This window comes from Tamandua tetradactyla, chromosome 21, assembly GCF_023851605.1.
Source record: "Tamandua tetradactyla isolate mTamTet1 chromosome 21, mTamTet1.pri, whole genome shotgun sequence".
Lineage (NCBI taxonomy): Eukaryota > Metazoa > Chordata > Mammalia > Pilosa > Myrmecophagidae > Tamandua > Tamandua tetradactyla.
This window is the reverse complement of record NC_135347.1, coordinates 15,917,039-15,937,068: the sequence shown is the minus strand read 5'-3', so window position 1 is coordinate 15,937,068 and position 20,030 is coordinate 15,917,039. Positions and strand designations below refer to the sequence as shown.

Here is a 20,030-nt window from a genome sequence, read left to right as displayed (position 1 = left end):
TGCATGGGGTGTGGGGTGAATCATGGGTTGTGGGGTTGCACTGGTGATGGTAGTGTGTTCAAAGAATGCAGCTTGGCTTACTTCTCCCTGTCCATGCATTCTTGTGGGCTCTGGGCTTCTGCATTAGGCCCCAGTTCTCTGCTTCTCAGTTCCTCAGCTTTTGCAACCAGAACTGCCCTATGTGGTGCAGAAGACTTTCCCAAATCAGTTGTACTCTTGAATTTCCATCTCAAGAGATGGCACCCTCCCTTACCTTCTTTAACTTTTCCTTAGAGCAGGGCTGAGCTTGATCCACCCTATTCTACCATCTTCCTGGAATTCCCCCTCACTATTCTTTGAACATACCAGTTATCTTCAGCTCTTAGGGACTAGTTTTACCTGTCTATTCTGCCACCTTCTCACAGAATATCTGTTTGGCCAACTAGTTATTACCATTTAGCATTAGGTTTGTTGTAAAACTTAAAATATATATTTAGCTTTTAAAATCAACATATTGTGAAATTGATTTTTTGGGGGGTTGTATAGTTATATGAATTTTAACACATGTATAAGTTTTATGTAACATTCCCCACCATCAGGATGCAGTTGCATCACCCTAAAAAAAACCCACCATGCTATCCCTTCACAAACACTCTCTAGCACCTGCAAATCACTGATCTGTTCTGTAATTCTTGTTTTGTCTTTTGAGAATTTCATGTAAATAGAGTTGTACAGTATATTACCTTTTAATAAAGACTGACCTCTTTCATTCAATATAATCCCTTTGAGATTCATCCAAGATGTATATATAGATAGTTCACTTCTTTTTTATGTCTGAGTAGTATTCTATTACATAGAATGAAGCCCATGCAGCCAGAGTGCTTTGGAGATGAAGGAAAATGGCCCTGGGGGAGCTTCATGAAACATGAAACCTGAAGAGAAAGGTAGCAGACGTCACCATGTTCACCATGTGCCTTTCCAGTTGAGAGTGAAAACCTGAACTGTATCGGCTTTTCTTCAGTGAAGGTAACCTCTTGCTGGTACACTGATTTGGACATTTTTATAGACTTGCTTTAATTGTGACATTTTCACGGGCTTAGGACTGTAAACTTATAACTTATTGAAGTCCCCCTTTTAAAAGCCTCTCCATTTCTGGTATATTGTGTTCCCACAGCTAGCAAACTAGAGCAACATCTAATTATTCCAATACCATTATTGAAAAGACTGCCCTTCTCTATTGAATTACTTTTTAATATTTCTCCAAAATTAAATGGCCATATTTGTTTGGGTCTATTTCTGGGCTCTACACTGTTTCATTCATATGCTTGCATTTTCCTAATACTGCAGTCTCGGTTATTGTAGCTTCAGATTAATTTTAAAAACTGGGTAGTAAGGAATTCTACTTTTAGCTAAGATAGAGTATCATGGATCTTATTTACTCTATTGCTTGAAGTGACATAAAAAATAATATGAAAAAATACATGAAACAACAGCTTTCAAGAACTTTAGACAAAGAAGTACAGTAAATGGACATTGGACAAACAGTACAGTAAATCCCTGAGGAACAGGAAACAGAGTCCTTTGATTGCCCAAGCTTACGGCCTTGAGAGAGTTTCTAGGTCATAGCAAAGTGAGGGAGAACTGAAGTAGAACCTAGTATGCTCCCTGATTTAAGGAGACAGAGTTGAGAGTAGAGAAAATGAAGTAGAGAACATGGAACTCTCACAGAGAGGGGAGCACTACATAGAGAGAGAAATCCAGAGATCTTCACAGTTCCCCTTGAGTATCCAGCAGAGTGCTGATTAGTATATGCATGTGAGGAAACTACCTAATGTCAAAGAAATAATTATCCAAAAGGATCAAAAGGAAGAGTACCTAGTACTTATAAAGGGCCAGGAGTAGTACTGTCTTCATTAGCCAGGCTCAAATAACTCATAATTCACAGAGTCTTAGACTACTCAAGAAGATCTTATATCAGTAGTATAAAATAATTAACCAGAGAGTAAGAACTTCCCCAGACCCACATAATAAATCATAAAGCAAACCACAAAGGACCAAACTGTTTTCAAGTAACCTAATTGCACCCCAGAACAAAGATCAAGCAGATTTACAGAATATAAAAATATCCAGTTTCCAACAAGGTAAAATTTACAGTCAGACATCCATTTAAATGTTACCAGGCATACATAAAAGCAGGATGATATGACCCATAATGAGGAGATAATTAATCTATCAAAACTGACTCAAAACTGTCAGAGATATTAGAGTCACTAGACAAGACCTTAAACTGTTATTATAACAATACTACATATGTTCAGAAGTTAAATATAGACATCTAATATGTGAAAAAACCCCAAATCAAATTTCAAAAGATGAAAATAACAATGTTTGAAATGAAAAATTTGTAGATATGATTAATGGAGGACTGCATATTGCAGAAGAAAAGATTACTGAAATTGTAGGCTTAGCTAGTAGAAAAACTATGTAATGAAATACAGAGAGACAAAAGAATTAAAAAAAAACAAAAACAACCTAGAATATCAGTGAGCTTAAGCTGTGGGGCAACTTCAAGTTTCCTAATGTACATATAATTGAAGTCCCTGAAAGAGAGGAGAGAAGCAGGAAAGAAAAAATATTTGAAGAAGTAATGGCTGAAAACTTTCCAAACTTAATAAAAGTAAAAATGCACAGATTCAAGAATTTTAACAAACCCCAAGCCAAGAAACATGAAGAAAGCTACACCAAGGCATATCATCAAATTGCTCAAAACTAATGATAAAAGGGAAATTTTGGAAGCCAGAGAAAAAAGGACATCCACAGAGGAACAGAGATGAGGATATCAGATCTCTTTGGGATCAATGTTAGCATGAAGACAGCAGAGCAACACTTTTAAATTATTGAAATAAACATATTAACAACGGTATAGCCCTATATCTGTTAAATAAAGTTGAGCAATGATGTTTTAGAGATACAAAGCTAAAATAATTCAATACCAGCAAACGCATAATATAAAAATGTTAAAGGACAACCTTCAGTCAGAAATAAAATAATGCCAGATGGATCTAGGTCTACAGAAAAAAAACTGAACACTATTAAAAATGTTAGCCATCCGGGTAAATATATAAAAATTTAAAAATGACTTAAATCTCTTTAAAAGACAATTGTTTAAATAAAAACAATAACACTGTATTGTGAGATTTATAATATATGCAAAAGTAAAATACATGTCAACAGTAGTGCAAAGGCTAGGAAAAGGGAAATAGAAGTATACTATTAAAAATTTATATTCAGGGGAAAAAGTCTAGGACTCCAGGGGTCAAGATGGCAGCACAGTGAGGAGTAGAATTTAGTTTGTCCTTCAGAGCAGCAAGTAAATAGCCAGAAACTGTACAGAACAACTGCAGGGGGGAACATCAGTGAATGAGCATAACAGCATACACCAGTCTGGATCAGGTGGAATAGTTGAGACCCCACACAGAATAGCAAGTCCCCAAAGCTGCAGAGGCTGGCACCCTTCCCTCATGGGCACAGCAGGCTGGTTTCAGGGTGTGGGGGAGAATAGTGGGGAAGGAAACAGATTTTACTAGTAGCAAAGCCTTAGTTCAACCAAACTCCAATTGTGGAATTGATTAACAAATTCTGACTTTTGAAAACAGGCCCCCAGCACAGATACACCTGGAATAAGCATTAAACTAGGATTTTTGCCCCAGCAGAGAGGGTGAAGGGCTGACAGAAACAAACAAACCAGAGGCTTTTTGAGTTGGACAGCACAAAATACTGGAAAAGGGCTGGACCCCAAGAAAAGGGGGCACATAGAGCCTGAGGAGCCACAGAGCCATGTATATACCAATTCAAGCCCTTGATTGGCAAATCTAAGGAGCAGGGGTCCAGATATGAGAGGCTTTTTTTTCTTTTTCTTTTTCTTTTTTTTTTTTTTTACTACTTAAACAGCCCTTTTTATAGAACTAGAAGCACTCTCAGGCTCTAGTACTGTGCCAGGCAAGGGAGGAATGGGACCCAGTTCAAGTGGAATCCATCCTTCAAGGAATTCAGGCCTCAGGGACTGGAAAACAGAAACAATCAAAGCAGTTTTTTCTGCTTAAAAATATCATACCACTGTCTATTGCCTCACCATAGTCTCAACCAAGTCCTGGCAGGGAGAGTCTGCTGAAATTAAAGGCACCACATCACTTTAAGCTGATGGGAAGCCATGGACAGACAAACACCACAAGCTCAGCAGAATAGGAAAAGCACAGAGTGCTTCATAGGAAAGTCTGACGACCTGCTGCATCTCACCCTCAGGGAAAACATGCTGGCTACTCTCTCGTATTGAGACCTGGGAAAATCTGATTGGAATCTGTAATATCTGGGGAGACCCTCCTCAAAAAAAAAAAGAAATGCTCCATATAGGCAGGGCAAGAAACAAAAACAAGAACTGAAAAATTCTGGTCAGTTAAGTAGAACCTGTGATAGAGGTCTATAATAAGTAAAACTGAATATGGGTGAACAGATAGAGAACATAGACATCCAGTAAGAAAACCCTAGGTAAAAGAATGAAAACAACCTTTACAATAAACTAATTGAGGAAATCAAATGCCTAGATGCCAGCAAAAAATAAGTCACACTATGAAAGTCGAAGACTTTTATTAAAGAATGAAAGGAATAAACCAGCATTTCAGATGAGAAATAGGACTTGAAACAACTAATTCAGGATGTTCTAACAGGTATGCAAAATCCCATCAAAAATAAAATCAGTGAGTTGAAGGAGGTTATAAAAAAGACATTGGGCTAACATGAAGAACTCGAAAGTTTGAAAAAACAAATCACAGAACTTAAGGGAATGAAAGGCACAATGATGAAAGATGAAAGAAACAATGGACACCTATAACAATAGGTTTGAAGAGGCAAGAAGAAAGGATTTGTGAATTAGAGGACTGGACATCAGAAATCCAACACACAAAAGAAAATATAGGGAAAAGAAAGGCAAAATATGATGAGGATCTCAGGGAATTGACTGACATCATGAAACACATCAATATACGTGTTATGGGTGTCTTAGAAGGAGAAGAGAAAGGAAAAGGAGGAGAAAGACTAATGAAGGAAACCATCACTGGCAATTTCCCATCTCTTATGAAAGATATAAAATTACAAATCCAAGAAGTACAGGGTACCTCAAATAGAATAGATCCAAATAGACCTATGCCCAAACTGTCAGATGTCAAATACAAAGAGAATTTTGAAAGCAGCAAGAGAAAAGCAATCTATCCCATACAAGGAAAGCCCAATAAGACTATGTGTGGATTTCTCAGCAGAAACCATGGAAGTGAGAAGGCAGCGGTATGATATTTTTAAGATTCTAAAAGAGAAAACTGCCAACTAATTATTCTTATACCCAGCAAAAAAACTGTCCTTGAAAAACGAGAGGGAGATTAAAATATTTTCAGACAAACAATCACTGAGAGATTTCGTGAACCAGAGCCCAACTCTACAAGAAATAACTGCAAGGAAGGCTACAGGCATGTAGGAAAAGACAGGAGAGAGAGGTCTGGAGAAGAGTGTGGAAATGTAGACTGTCAGTAAAGGTTTAAAGAGAAAAAATACTAGATATGACATATAAAATCCAAAAGACTAAATGGTAGAAGAAGGTACTGCCTTTAAAGTAATAACATTAAATGTTAATGGATTAAACTCCCTAATAAAAAAACACAGACTGGCAGAATGGATTAAAAATCAGGACCCATCTATATGCTGTCTACAGGAGACTCACTTTAAAACCAAGGGCGAAATAGATTGAAAGTGAAAGGTTGGGAAAAGATATTTCATTCATACAGCAACCAGAAAAAAGCAGGGGTAGCTATACTAATATCCAACGAATTAGACCTCAAATGTAAAACAATTAAAAGAGACAAAGAAGGACACTATGTATTAATAAAAGGAAGAATTCTACAAGAATACATAACAATCATAAATATTTATACACCAAGCCAGAGTGCTTCATAATACATGAGGCAAATGCTGATAACACTGAAGGAAGGAGTAGACACCTCTACCATAATAATTGGAGACTTCAGTTCCCTACTCTCATCAGGGGATAGAACATCTAGACAGAGGATCAACAAGGAAACAGATATTTTGAATAATACAACAAATGAACCAGACGAAGACATTTACAGAACATTACATCCCACATCAGGATACACCATTTTCTCAGGTGTTCATGGATCACTCTCGAGGATAGACCATATGCTGGGTCACAAAGCAAGTCTCAATAAATTTAAAAAGATTGAAATTATACAAAACACTTTCTTGGAACATAATGGGATAAAGTTGGAAATCAATAACAGGCAAAGGGCCAGAAAATTTGCAACTATATGGAGGTTTAACAGCACACTCTTAAACAACCAGTGGGTCAAGGAAGAAATTACAAGAGAAATCAGTAAATATGAAGGCAAATGAAAATGAAAGCACAACATATCAAAATTTATGGGATACAGCAAAGGCAGTGCTGAGAGGGAAAATTATTAAAAAAGAATAAAGAGCAAAAATCAAGGAATTTACTGTTCACTTGGAAGAGCTAGAGAAAGAACAGCAAACTAACCCCAAAGCAAACAAAAGGAAATAAATTATGAAGTTCAAAGCAGAATTAAATGAAATTCAGAAAATGAAAACAATTGAGAAAATCAACAAAACCAGGAGTTGCTCTTTGAGAAAATCAGCGAAATCGATGGGCACTTAGCTAGGTTGACAGAGAGAGACAGAGACAGAGAGGGATAATGAGAGGATACTATAAGCAACTATAGGCTAATAAACTAGACAATGTAGATAAAATGGACAACTTCCTAGAAAGGCATGAAAAGTCAACACTGACTGGAGAAGAATTAGATGACCTCAATAAACCCATCACGAGAAAAGAGATTGATCAGTCTCTACCCCCCAAAAAAGAAAAGTCCAGGACCAGATGGCTTCACATGTGAATTCTACCAAGCATTCAAGGAAGGATTAGTACCAAACCCGTTCAAACTCTTCAAAAATTTGAAGAGCAGGGAAATCTACCTAACTCTTTCTTGAAGCTAACATCTCCATAATACTAAAGCCAGACAGAGATACTACAAGAAAAGGAAATTATAGACCAATTTCTCTAATGAATATAGATGCAAAAACCCTCAACAAAATACTTGCAAATCGAATCCAGCAGCATATTAAAATAATTATACACCATGACCAAGTGGAATTTATTTCAGGTATGCAAAACTGGTTCCACACAAAAAATCAATTAATGTAAAACACCATGTCAATTAGTCAAAAGGGAAAAACTACAGGATCATCTAAAATGATGCCAAAAAGGCATTTGACAAAATTCAACATCCTTTCTTGATGAAAACACCTCAAAGGATAGGAATAGAAGGGATCTTCTTCAGCATGATGAAGGGAATGTTTTTTCTATTTTTGCAAAAGTAGAAGGTTGCAAATAAATAACAAAAATAGAAAAATTAATAAGCAAATTTGTTTGGAAGGACAGGGTGCCTCAAATAGCTAAAAATATCTTGAGAAAGAAAAATGAAGTGGTAGGTCTCACATTACCTGACTTTGAAGCATTTTACAAAGTTAATGTGGTCAAAATAGCATGGTACTGGCATAAAGACAGATATACTGGCCAATGAAATTGAAATGAGTGTTCAGAAATAGACCCTTTCATCTATGGACAATTGATCTTTGATAAGGCAGTCAAGCCAACTGACCTGGAAGAGAGCAGCCTCTTCCATAAATTGTGTTTGGAGAACTGGATATTGATATGCAAAAGAATGAAAGAGGATCCATACCTCACACCTTATACAAAATTTTACTCAAAATGGATCAAAGACCTAAACATAGGGTTAAGCCCATAAAACTATTAGAAGAAAATGTAGGGAAATGTCTTATAAACCTTGTAACAGGAGGTGGTTTCCTAGACATTACATCCATAGCATAAGCATTGAAAAAGGAAATAGATAAATGGGATATCCTAAAAATTGAACACTTTTGTGCATTAAAGAACTTTGTCAGGAAATAAAAAGGCAGCCTATACAATGGGAGATAATGTTTGGAAACCGTATATCAGGTAAGGGTTTAGTATCCAGAATATATAAAAAGATTCTTCAACTCAACAACCAAAAGACAAACAACCCAATAAAAAAGTGGGCAAAAGACATGCACAGACATTTCTCAGAAAAGGAAGTGCAAATGGTTAAAAGGCACCTGAAAAGATGCTCAACTTCACTGGCTGTTAGGGAAATGCCAATCAAAACCACAATGAGATATCATCTCATACCCATTAGAATGGCCATTTAAAAAAAAGACAAAAACAGAAACGATAAGTGCTATAGAGAATATGGGGAAAGAAGCACGCTTATCCACTGTTAGTGGGAATGTAAAATGGTACAACAACTTTGGAAGACAGTTTGGCAGTTCCTCAGGGAGCTAAATATAGAATTGCCATATGATCCAGCAATACCATATTCAGAGGAACTGAAAGTAAGGACACACATGGACATTTGCACACTGATGTTTATAGCAGCTTTATTTACAATTGCCAAGAGATGGCCCAAATGTCCATCAGTGGATGAGTGGCTAAATAAGCTGTGGTATATACAGGCAATGGACTATTATGCAGCTGAAGACAGAATAAAGTCATGAAGCATGTAACAACTTGGATGAACCTTGAGGACATTATGCTGAGTGAAATTAGCTAGAAATAAAAGGACAAATACTGTATGGTCTCACCAATATGAACTAATATTAATGAGTGAACTTTGAGAGCTAAAGTTATCAGTAGATAGAAAGAGGGCCGAGATTGGGCATTTAGTGCTGAAGGAATACAGATTGTGCAACAGGACTGAGTCTAAGAATTCAGAAATGGCTAGCACAAAACTACCTGCTGGTAGCACAGTAATATAAGTACACTGAATGTGAGAATGGTTGAGGGAGAAGGGCTGGGAGCACGTATGAAACCAGAAGGAAAGATAGAGGATAAAAACTGAACTGGTATAATTTAGGAATGCCTAGAGTAGACAAGGATGATGATTAAATGTAAAAATTCAAAAACATTTTTGCATAAGGGAGAACAAAAGAATGTCAACATTGCGAGGGGGTGAAAACTGTATGGTACAAAAATGGATTTTACAGTAAAAGGTACAATCAGTGCAAGCTAGGGTCTATAGTCAACAGTAAATATTGTAATATGCTTCCACTGAATGTAATAAAGGTATTATGCCAAAATTAAATGTTAACAAGGGTGGGGGGTGGGGGCATGAGAGTGGAATGTGGATTCTATGTGGAAGAAAAGGAAATATCTTCATATAGATTCTGATGATGAAGGCATGTCTATTTACTTATATTGGATTGTATGATGTGCCAATAAAATTGGTTAAAAATGAACAGAGAGAAACAAGTGCTAGAGAAAATGTGGAGAAAGAGATGTACCTATTCACCGTTGGTAGGGAAGCTTGGAGGTGCAGCCCCTCTGGAAGACAGTGTGGTGGTTCCACAGGAGGTTACCATGTCATCTTGCACCCTTATTACCAGGTATATACCTGGAGGAACTGAGTGTGGGGACACAAATGGACTTTTGCACACGTGTTTATGGTGGCAATAAGAAACTCATTATTAAATCCACCTTCCAGAAAAATGAATGCTATTATTTTTTCACGTTTATTTTTATTTTATTTCATCTCAATGTTTAGACAATAATTTTGCATAGTCTCTCCTACTGTATAGTGTAATCTTTCATTCTAATTTTTTCACTTAGTGCTATATCATAACACTTCATGCTGTTGCAGACTTCTGATTTATTCATTGTAAGAGTTATGTAATAATCAAACAATTTCATTTGTTATAGTGAAATTTATAATTTCATTTTCAGTTTCCCTATTCTTTCTTTTTTTTTCCTACAGACAACCTGTTTATTTAAAAAGGAAAAAAGGAATGTAAACCAATACTCAAATTACCTTACTTATGGGGATCAAATATATCAAAATTTTGCATGTCATTTGATCACATACAAATTGAGCACTTAAGACAACAAACCCCATATCGTTAAAAGATCTCATCTTCCTCCAAAATCCAGTTGAAAAACATTTAGATGGATCACAATTTTGAATGCCAGTGCCTATATTTGGCAAAAGTGAAATCACTTAAGTCTACAGACAGGCCCTAGATATTATGAAAAACCTTAATTATCAGGAGAGAAAATAAAGACAGGTTTTGTGATGTCTCTTGTCTTCTCTATGAAGTACAAGGTGATGAATTGTGTGACTTGTTTTCATCACCCAGTATCTGTGAATAATCAATATTTGATCTTACTATGAAGTGTGTACCATTTAGAATTAATTTCAATATTATTTGATCTACTTTTAGCCTCCAACAACACATGGAAGAGTTAAATCATAAGAGTGAAAAGAGAGAGAGAGCTGATATTTAAATACCTCCATGTAAAGAACCAAATAAATAGTTGAATTACAATGAAAAAAAAGCTTTCACAAAACTCACAGGCATCATTAACAGACACACTTTGAATCTGCTGCATTAAAATAAATGCTATACAATGTGAATATATATATATTATATATACACAAAAACATATTTTTCCATATACATCTAATCAACAGAGATGCAATAATGCAAATTAAGGCAGTATTTTATACGAAATTTTAAAATGATCATATTTTTAAATTAAATACCTATTTTCACTAACACTTGGAAGAAAAGTGAGAAAAAACTTGATTTCTTCAAAGAAAAATTTTTTTTGTGTTTTAATTAGATCCTTTAGTTTTATAGAATTTGGATGGACTAGCGTCACACAAGCATACAAGCCTAAATCTGTGACACGTTGCAAAAAAAAAAAAGGTAATATTTCACTTTGTGTGATAATTAAGTTTATAATCCTTACAAAGTGATTTTTGTAAAATGCTTATTTTCTTAAATCCAATACATTCACAAAGTATTAAAATTTATCATTTCCACCAACTGCAGCATTGTCTAAGTAAACTAAAATAAGCACTTTTGTCATATATATACTCAATGATTATGAATACTTTTTTCTTAAAAGGACCTAAACTTTCCCAAATTTCCCAGGTAGTTTTATTGTATGTTTCACCTGGTAGATGATCTTTAAAAAGTGTGTAGAAATTAATAGTTTTAAATTTCTTAAATATATTATGCCATGTTACCAATCCATCACATAAAAAAACAATTGCTAAGCTGAATAATAAGTTACAAAGAAATAATAATTCTGGCTTCTACAGAAAAGAAATGTGCAGTGTTCTCAAAGCTCTTAATGGATACCTCTTAATACAAATCTCCAAAGCTTAGAGTTGGAAGATGAGTTTCACAGTAATGTAATTTTTACTTCCATTTTCATTCTTTTTAATATATTACTAAGATGTTTATCCTATGTCACAATAGTTCTTTCCAGTGTTTACAACTTACAGTTTAAATTTGTACATATGAAATTCACTAACATAAGAGGCAGTTATTATTATTACAAACTATCCACAAAAAGAAAAAACTCCACCTTACATAGAACTCTGAACATGGTGTGACTTAAAACAGATTAATTCAATATAGTTTTTAATATTGCAGCCAGTTTCTAAATATCAGCATATAAACTTGCCTACTTAGCATGTGAGAGCCACAACTTTATTCACTGAGAAATTATGCATTAGTGTTCTGGTTCTTTTTCAGTGAATTTGGAGGAAGGGAGTAAGGCAGGTGATAAATACATTGTAAACAGAAAAAAGTTGCCCCCCAATTAAACCTTTTTTAGAATAACTTTTTACTACTACACTATTTAATACTTTAAGGAGTCAGTTACAAGATTTCATTTTTAACACTAATAGAAATAAATTACTGTAGGGACAGGCTGCCCTAACATTCTTGGATCTAGAGTTCTAAATACGTGAACACAAGAGTAAAATAGGTCAACAACATCCATTTCAGAAGTTTAGAACAATTGTTACATGATGTGACTAGACAGTCAAAGCAGTTAGAAACATACAATTTTGTAAGTAGGTGGTAATTTTGCTTTTGGAGGTGGCCAGTTGAAGTTCAGAGAACAACAAATGAAGTAACATAAAATATATTTCCCGTTTTAGGGGGAAAAAATCACAGGGTAGTTTAAATCTCTGAAGTCCATTTGACCTATTCACACAGGTCGAATGGGGCTTTTGCATAAGCCCCATTTTTTCCTTGAGTATCAAGTCAACTGGTACTTTCATATCAGAGCTTAACAGCTTGCCGGATGAAATATTAGTTAGGTAGAAAAGACAAACTAAATTTCAAACTGGGAAAGAATTCTATTGCATTCTGTTTTCAAATTATTTACTAACATGACAACAGAGTTGGCTTCAGTCACTTTCAAACCCATTCACACCCACAATCGGCAGCCCAAGCCGATGATCTGCTTTACAGAGGCCATGTAGGTAGAGATGGCATTCTCCAAGCCAAGCTTTAAATATATTTGAAAGAGTAATTTCTAATTTTACAGAAAGGACTTTTCAAAAATATTTACTCTCACTCCCTCATTTTCTGTATTGAAGGATGTATAATATGTATTTCTCCCAGCTAAATCTGAACCCTCAAAATTGATTCAAGGCAGAAAATCTCTGCAAATTAAATTAAAAAAACAAAAATAGAAAAGTTATACTTTTTAATATATATATAATATATATATTACAAATATAAATATATATATATATATATATATATATATATATATATATATATATATTTATAACTGATTAGAATCTTCCAGAATTTAAAAATCACTTTAGAGATGAATTTGGGGTTTCTACTGCTTACAACTCCAAAATCCATAATGATTTAAGGACTTATTTTCTCCTTCCTAGCTATTCCTTCCCTTCCGAAACAGCTCAGTATAGCCACAGCTCAAGTATAATTGGGAAGAGAGAGAAGTTTTTGAATAGTTTTTTTTTTGTTGTTATTTTTTGATTACTTTGGTGATCGGGATGGCACGTGTTACTGTTTGCCACTATGTCCGTCACGTCCATGTCGCTGTACTCGGATTTTTCCAGCTGCTCCCCTTGGAATGGTATTGCCTCGGAAGTCAGAACAATCTTTACTAGCCTTTGCTTCAGGCCTCTCATGTGGTTTCTCAGTGGATTTCTCGGGAATTCCATTCTTTTCATTTTTGGTAGGAGACACTACATTGGAGCGAAGTTCTCATAGTGGCTGCACAAGAACTGGAGATGGGTCTTTAGGGGGCTTCTGGCACACTTCAGCATAACTTTAACTTTTGGGGGTTCATGTAAGGGCCACAGCTACCGCTGCATTTATACTACTATTACATGACGAAGCAGTGTTTGTAGTTGATGGCTCCACAGTACTTGGGCAAGAAACTGGCATCGTTGTCTAGTTGAGAACATCCTTTGGAACAGAGGATCTCCTCTATTTGATCCTTTTCTTGCTGAGTTGTCCTTAATGCAGGAAGTTCAGCTACACATGGAAGACTTGTACTCAAACTGAGTTGCTGAGCAGAGCTACAGTCTGTCCTTTGTTGGCACAGGACAACTAATTCTCAGCTCTTCATTATCTTTTCTTTGCAGACACCTTTATCAACATCAGACATTCAATTCTCCAAAACAAGTTCGCCTGGTATTCTTGATGAACTTCCAGGTAAAGGAGTAAAAATCGAGGTTAATAAGACAAACCTTGATGTTGGAGCCTTTACTTCAGCTATTACAGGATGGGATCTTGGGATCTTGTCATTTTCTCATCATTTTCGACCCCTGAAAAGAGTTCTCCTGCCCCTACCATAGTCCCCATTCTGTTCCAGCTGCAAAGTGGGGTCTCTGTTGGGAGGTAAGTTTGTTCTTAATGCCCTGTTACTGCAGGGTTTTGCTGTTCAGTTATAAAGTTCCTTGAACTAGATCTATTCAGTGGTCCATCCCCCAATAGCACAGGATCCTCTGCAGAGTGTTCTGAACCACTGGATGACCTAAAATGAGGCTTCACATGAGTTTTTAGGAATGGTTGACCCATATTCATAGCAGCAGCATTTGTTTTATAAGATCCTGGTGAGTTAAAGCCATTCACAGAACTACCACTGGGAAAGGGAGCCAGTGGTGTTTCAAAATAAGGTGTAGGAGTTGGAGACCAAGACTAAGGCACAATGCTATGGAGTGAGTCCTGTTAGTGAGGATTATATACTGGCTGCATAAAGATTGGTGAGGTTTACTGTGTTTAAGTTTGAATGCGCTGACTATGCATACTAGAATCCATTAATTACTAACTATTCTGGGCAAAAAAAAATGCATTGCTGGCTTTTATCCTTGACATGATTGTCTTGCTCTGGAATGTTTTAACTTCTTCTCTTAAATATCTAAAAGTCTGTTGTACATCTGTGTCTGAATGAAAAATGATATACCAATTACTGTTGTGTGCAAACTCACACCTTATCACTTTGGGGCACTTTTCATTTTTGAATGAAGCTTTTACTTCCTCTATTGGTGTTGTCTCAGGAACCTCTCTAAGAATAACAATACAGTGCTTATGACTTGGTTTCATTTTCTCATCCTTCTCTTCTTGTACCATGGGGGTAGATCTCAACACTTTAAGAATTAGGTCAGGGTCTGTTGTCAGCTTTTTTATTTGTTCCATGTTGGCAACTGTCCAAGTGGGGGACAAACTGATGACTGCCCATTTGAGTGATCAAGTAAAGATCCTTTGACAAATTTTCTCATGAGAAATAGAATTCTAATTGTTTCTTCAGACATTTTTTTTTCTTTGTATGCTGTATGGCAGGGTCACATTTCATTGTTTTTCCATGTGAGTATCCTGTTATTGCAGCCCCATTTGTTGAATTTTTGTTTGGTTGTTTTGCATGCTTCTTTGTTTTTTGGGAAGTGCATGGATCAGGAATTGAACCCGGGTCTCATGCTAGGCAGATGAGAATTCTACCATTGAACTATCTTCAGACATTCTTTTATGTCTTCTGTAGAAATTGCTGAATTGCTTTCTCCAGAAATGTCATATATTTGGTAATACAGGTCTTCTGGTCCTATAATCATTCCATCAATTGATTCTTTATTGCCTGTAGCATTTCTTGTGGTTTCACAAGATGAGGAATACATTGCTTCATATTCCTTACACATATCATCAGAAAGCTCTGTATTACCCTCAGAATGAGACCTGATGTGGCTGCTGTTTCATGCCAAGAGCTTTCAGTTCCATGAGTTGCTGGAGTGGCATCACTATTTCCAGGAGGAATTTTTTACCATACTTTGGCATTAGGATTTAAACCCATTCCTTTAGATGTTACCTGCTCCACAAAGAGCAACATATCTTCCTTTGTTCAGCCCAATCATTTCCATCACTGCCTGTTTCCCTATTTTTGATATTTATTTATGTGTTTTTTTCATTTTGCCTATAGTGATAGTATAACTGCAAAAAATTCTCCTTCTAACTTATTTCATTTTGACAGATACCAAGGAATGGTATTACTAGGTGAAAGGGTATGAACAATTATACCGCATTATTTTAAAGTATGCTTAGCTACTAGTTGATTATATAGTTTCTTAAACTGTATGATTTGGGATATGGAAATGGTCTTAGCTGTATCCAGGTAAGCTTTTTTTTTTAATTTCCATTTTTTAAGTAATGGAAATTATCTTTTAAAAACAGGGGCCAAAATAAGCATACACAAAAGGACAAATATTGGATGACCTTACTGATATGAAGTAATTAGGATAAGCAAAGTGACAGAGTTAGAATCCAGAATATAGATTATCAAGGGCTGGATTGGGGGTAGAGGATGGGGTGTTAATGCTTAATTTGTACAGAATTTCTATTTAGGTTGATTGTAAAGTTTTGAAATTGGATGATGGTGATGGTAGCAGATTATTGAATGTAATCAACAGCACTGAATTATATATATATGTGAATGTGGTTAAAAGAGGAAATTTTAGGTCTTATAAAAATATATAAAAAACAGGGGCTATTCTTTGGGGTTAGAATATTTTCAATATTAGTGGTTCTTTAATGATACAATAATTTAAATTTATTTTAAAACTAATCAGTTCTACAGTTAGAATTTATTTTTTGAAGAACGTTTTTCATATACCCTTAACTCATCTTGGCCAGCCATCACAAACCCTAATATACTAGTGTGTGAATGTCCTCTTGTTTCCATATTGTTACAAAAATAATTTAGGATTGCATTGAGTTAATTGTAGAGTGAAATGTAGGGGAAAATAATAAAACAAGAAATGTCTTCCTGGGGGGGCTGCATAAACAATCAAGTGTAGGGATGAGAGAAGGGCACCTGTAAGACCGATTGTACTGTTGGAATGTGTTTTCAATATTTTGGGCACCTTTAGAGAAGATGTGGTTTCTGGAAATTTTAATTGGTTTTGGTCTTTTGCTTTAATGTGCTATTAAACTATTGATTAAATATGTTGCATTGAACAAGAGTTACCATTCTGGTCACCAACAAGAATTTGGTGTCCTTATCAATCAAAAACTTTGATTGTAAGTAATAGTTCTGATTTAAGTAGAAAAAGAGTTTATTGGAAGGATTTCATGTAGTTCACAGAATCTATGGGATTGGGAGAACCAGTTATGGAAATAGGCAGGATGATGGGTGGAGAAATTAGAACCAAGGGAAAGTTAGGCAGGAACTTGCCCACAGCTTTGCTGCCACTGGACACTGCAGTTGCTAGACATTTGCTCCTTTCTTCAACAATTTCTCACCTCCGGTATATCCTTATTGTACCCTGTCAAGAATCAAAATCTGGTCAGAGCAGATGACTGGCCAAGCAGCTGCTCCTGCCAGGAGTAGGTCTCTTCTGCCATGAAAGATGGAACCCTGCCTCACATCAGCCCTAATACAATGAAATATCCCCAAAGAGGAGGGAGATTTTGACTATGGATAGTTTAAAAAAGAAAAAAGGAAAAAAAGGCAGAAGTTCTTACACTTGGCCCAAGTATATGACTGGGGAGGTATCACTGAAATTGTATGCAGAACTTTGGTATATGTGCCTTTTGAATTTGGGGGGCAAGTAGGAGCGTCCATAACTTTAATTAGGTTCTCCAAAAGTTCTACAAACTATAAAAGATTATGGACATTTCTACATAATTATTTTCTCCTTGTGATATTTTAAACTTTGTCTGTATATGTTGCTATACCTTTTGTCTGCTAGGTGGTGCTGTTGTCTAGATTTTCAGACATCAATCACAAGGTTTACTGATACAAATTCCAAAAGCAGAACGATGTAAATTGTATGTGGCCAAGATGACTTTAGGAATGGAAGGGTTTTTAGAAACCATGTAGTTCAATCTCCTTGTTCTACAGATGGGGAATCTGATGCCCAAAAGTTTAAGGGAGAGCTTTAATGGGATCCAGGGCTTTTGAAGTTAAAACATGCCCTGAGGTAAAGCAACACTTAGGAGCAGAGCTGTCCTCAAACTAACACACTGTAAGGACCTGCCCCGGACTAGCTGAGGGTGGGTGGTGGGAGGATCTGGTTGTGCACCAGTGTCCTTTGGTTCTGAGACACAAATTGCAATTGCAATTAAGACTTAACATCGGGCCCTACTGCCCTGATCCAGGATGGCTATTGTTAAGGAGGGAATTTGTATAGAAAATCTTTTCCTCTGACTTAAGATTCCCCTTCTCCCTTCCCTGCCTGCTTTAGACACATCTTACAATTAGATGCATTATGTTATTTTTAGAGCTAATGGTAGTCCTATACAAGTTATGTATATGGAGTTTTAATAACACATAAGGGAATGCCATGAATATTGGTATTTGGATTCCCCAGACCTGAAGAGGAGAGAAAGGCCAAAGTTAAGTGGGGGGACCACTCTGGGGATGTGGGTGGACAGATTCTCACAACCATGAGTCTTTCTCCACGAAGCCAAGTTCTGTAGCAACCCTCATGGATAGACCACTCAACCAAGGCACGGAGATAGCCATGGCATGTACTCAGAACCCGTCTCTTACCTCTCTGGAGGATAGTTCTTACCAATTTCTCCCATCTCTCCCGTTTTCAAAGATATGTTGCTGTTTTTTCCTTCTTTCCCTGTTTTCTTTGTTCCCCTGTTCCTTTGGTTTCCCCAGTTCCTTTGGTGATATCTTAGCCACACCCTAACCAAAACCAGGAACCCAAATGCCCACTGCTCCCACATTTTTTCATCAAAGTTAATGATTTTGAATTAATGAAATGATCTTAACAAAACAACCTTTCTGTTTGAACTGATAAACAGACCTAGCTATATCTAAAACTCAATGTCGTGTCTGTTAAATTGCAGTGAGCAATTGTGAAGGTCACTGTGATGGATAGTTTCTGTTTATCAATGCAGATCCACTCTCTTTTGTGCTCTAGGATGCTGACCTTTATGCTCTCTGACTTCTTGTTGCATCTGGCCAGTGGGAGGTACCAGCAAGAGATGGAAATATTAAGGGAAGGAGAGTTGGGGAATTTATTACCCTATTTATCTCCCCCTGTCAGTTCACTGGGCAGGTTGGCTACGTCCACAAACTCTGCTGAAGTCCACAGCTTATATCAGACAGTCCTCTCCTATGGCCAAAGAGCTCTCTGGTTTCCAGTACTTTTTGTTCCATCCTTGTGCTTCATCATGCCTAGGGGTGGTAGTAGCTTCCTGCTATCATTCAGAGTAGGGTGCTTTGTGCTCCCTTATCATTTTCCCTTTACCCTGACTCCTCCATTATAAACAGAATCTTCATTAAAATATTTTCACTCTTTATGTCTCTTTTCATCCAGAGCCATCATCCATTCAGCTGAAAACTTCATTGAATTTCTATAATGTGAGATTCTTCATACATCATCTCTTTATATTGCAGGATTTAAGGATGAATTTTCAAATTGGGACATTAATGATCAAATTTTATTAGATTTAGGTTGAAAACATTTCCTGAGTGCCAGGCATAACATCAGGCACTTGAAATTGTTCATCTTACTTAATTCTCGTCATAATCCTCTAGGTTGAATTGAGGGTTTTATAGTTGAAAGATTTTAAGCACAATAGCTGAGCACTGACATTTTTATTGCACATGTATTTGTAAAACACTTTCATAAAATTCTACTTTTTGCTGCTAGCACGGTTTCTATGATAAACACTATGATATGTCACCCATTACTCCTCAAAAAAAAAATACTTATTTCTCTGATAAGTATTTTGTGTGTACTGCCAGCAGAAAGACCCCAGATGTCAGACCCCTGTGGGGATTGCCTCAGCTGAAGGAAATGAGCTTGTCCTAGTTATGTCCCTTCTACGAATGCCCATATTCAATGACTGATTGATATCTGGGGATAAAGGTTCAGTCCTCTTGCTTCAACCTGAGACAACTTTGAAGGTTCATCCTAGCCACTTTCTTCAGGGATGGTTGCATTGTGGCTCATCTTCTCTCTCTGTCCAAGTTGGCTTTCATTGTTTCTCCTTTCCCAGTGTTTATAATAAAACTCTCTGGCGTGCTAACCTCCTTTTGAAAGTTTGCTTCCTGGAGAACCCAACCTGGGACATTTAGTGCAAGGAGAGAACCAAGAAAGTAAATGCTGGGATAGGATATTGGACTTGGATCATCCAACTCCCAGAATTCCCTGAACCTTGGAGCCTGCAATTAAGGGCTCAAAATTGAAGACTAGTTCTACTCTGTTTGAAGACTGTGCAGAGGCCTAAGGCTCCAAAAGACAATGTTTACCTCCCTCAGAATCTGCCCCAACTTCCCTTTCTGACCACTAGGGTTACAACACAATATAACCCATCAGGTACTTTTCAGGGAAGATAAAGTAAGAATGAAACCCCAAAGGACAGCAGGGACTGGAGAGAACACAGAGGAGTGGATTTTGAGGATATTTGATTAATGAAGGTGGAAATAAGGCTGGATTATGGAGAGTTTATTGATCTGGGAACGATCTCTTGAGATAAAGGATATAAAATCTTGTGTGGAGAAAGAAGCATGGGAAAAACAAAGACCTACACTAAGTAAGGAAGAAATGCTAGTATTGCTATAGTGAATAATGGAAGAAGGAATTAAA

General features: G+C 36.5%; 1 pseudogene; it reads right to left on the bottom strand.

The window, feature by feature from the left end:
• Positions 1-13,315: 13,315 nt before the first annotated feature.
• On the bottom strand, positions 13,316-15,313 carry LOC143665289 (la-related protein 4-like; annotated as a pseudogene).
• Positions 15,314-20,030: the final 4,717 nt, after the last annotated feature.